Consider the following 2,171-nt stretch of genomic DNA (forward strand, 5'->3'; position numbering starts at 1 on the left):
TGCTACCCCATTATGATGACACAATACCCTGAGGTGCCACCTCATTGGCTGGGGGCCTCAGCGCCCCTCAGCATAGCCAATGGGAAGCACCCCCCAGGCCTGCTACCCCATTATGATGATGCAATACCTTGAGGCACCACCTGATTGGCTGGGGGCCTCAGTGCCCTCAGCATAGCCATGGGAAGCGACCAGCTGCCCCATTGCTAGGCGACGGCAGCACCTGCCCCAGCCGGCTCCAGGCCCAGCCTGCCCCAGCACCGCCCTCCCCTCCGCCCCCCTGGCACTGCCCTGGCCCGGCCCAGCCACCCAGCGCTGCCCTCCCCAGCGCAACCCCTGGGGCAGCGGGAGGGCACGGGGTGGCGGGAAGCAGCCCAGCGCAGAGGGCTGAGGCCACACACAGCTCACCGCAGGAGTGGCATCCCTGCTGCACGCGCCCTAGCCCTGCCCGCAGCCAGGCCAGCGAGGCTGGGGCTCCTCCTGACACAGTGGCCCAGCCGATGGGGTGTTTTATTTTATGTCACCTTTTCTCTGAGGGGAATATTTTATTAAAAGCAGCCCAATAAGAGGTCAAAAAAAACTTGAGCGAATAGTTACCTGCTCTTCATAGGCCAAGCCAAACCAAAGCCCTATCTTTCTTTTTTGTCTTTTAAATGGAAGAACCTGCTGCTGGCCCTTTCTTTTTAAAAAGCTGTCACCTGAGAACCTTAGTGTTTTCCCAAATGAATCAGGGAGGAGCGCAAGAGGAAGAGCACCACCAGCTAGCACCACCAGAGCTCGCAAGTCAGCGCAATCTGTTGTGGTGACGAGATTTGTTGCCATCGTCCGCAACTTCAGCACTGCAAGTGGCAAAATGCCCAGAGCCACAGGATCACGAGCAAAGCGGGACTTTTCCGGGAACAGAAAGAAATTATGGGAACAGGCTCCAAGGACCCATTGAAAGGAGTCTTAACACTGACTTAGGCAAAATATTACTCAATAATTCCACTGACACATGGGGCTTTTGCTTCAGCTTCTTGTAGTAGTCTTTGAATAGCTCTGGAAAGTTTCCATATTCTTATTTTTCTCAGTTTTTAATCTTTAATTCCATAGACACATTCACAGAATGGTTGAGGTTGGAAGAGACCTCTGGAGATCATCTAGTCCAACGCCCCTGCTCAAGCAGGGTCACCTAGAGCACGTTTCCAAGGCTTGTGTCCAGACGGCTTTGGAATATCTCCAAGAAAGGAGACTCCACAACCTCTCTGGGTGACCTGTTCCAGTGCTCTGTTACCCTCACAGTAAAGAGGTTTTTTTCTCACGTTCAGACGGAACGTCTTCTGTTTCAGTTTGTGCCTGTTGCCTCTCGTCCTATTGCTGGGCACCACTGAAAAGAGGCTGGAAGTTCTTTGGAAGTACTGAGACACCAAGTGTGCAATTAATTATTAGATGCCATCTTCAAGATTCATGGTTCTTATAAATATGAGCCAGGTCCAGAAAGGTTCCATCTTCCTTCTTTCAATTTTGAGGATTAACCCAACTGCAGGAAGAGCAGGCGAACATCACACTAATGGTGGTGTGTTTCTCCAGTGGCTTAAATAGAAGATAGAGAAAATGAAGAGGGTTTTTTTTTGCCTCCATTATTGTCATTTGTTCACTAAATCTTCCTTAAAGCTTTGAGGGGAAAAAAGATGCGAAAAAAAAGAAATAGAATAGCTACATGCACACGATTGCATCGTATGCAGTCCCATTTACCATCAAGCATGGAACAGCCCTGAGGAAAATAGTGGAGCAAAAGCAGATGTCTTACCAATTATCACAAAGAAAACAGTCTTCTCCATATTGATTTTAAAGGGGTGATTTCATGACAGTTTGGCAGATACATACTACAGATACAGTTTGGTAGAACAGGGTGGCTAGACAGGCTTCTTACAAATTGGGACAAGAGGCAAAACAAACTGGAAATAAAGGATATGCTTTTATTTTAAGAGTACAAAAAAAAAATTTGATTGATTTTGCTAAAAGCTAGGCCACTGAACCCTGAAGGGCTGAGTGGGGCAAATTAACATTTCCAGCCCACTGAGAGAGGGAGAGATTCAGGCGAACCTCTGTGAAGGAAAAGCTTAGGGAATCAGCAGTGCCTTGTCCTCCTGGGAAGACATGAAGCACACCGCCAACCTCCCTCCCCTTATCCT

The sequence above is a fragment of the Apteryx mantelli genome, chromosome 21 (genome assembly GCF_036417845.1).
Source record: "Apteryx mantelli isolate bAptMan1 chromosome 21, bAptMan1.hap1, whole genome shotgun sequence".
NCBI classification, from domain to species: domain Eukaryota; kingdom Metazoa; phylum Chordata; class Aves; order Apterygiformes; family Apterygidae; genus Apteryx; species Apteryx mantelli.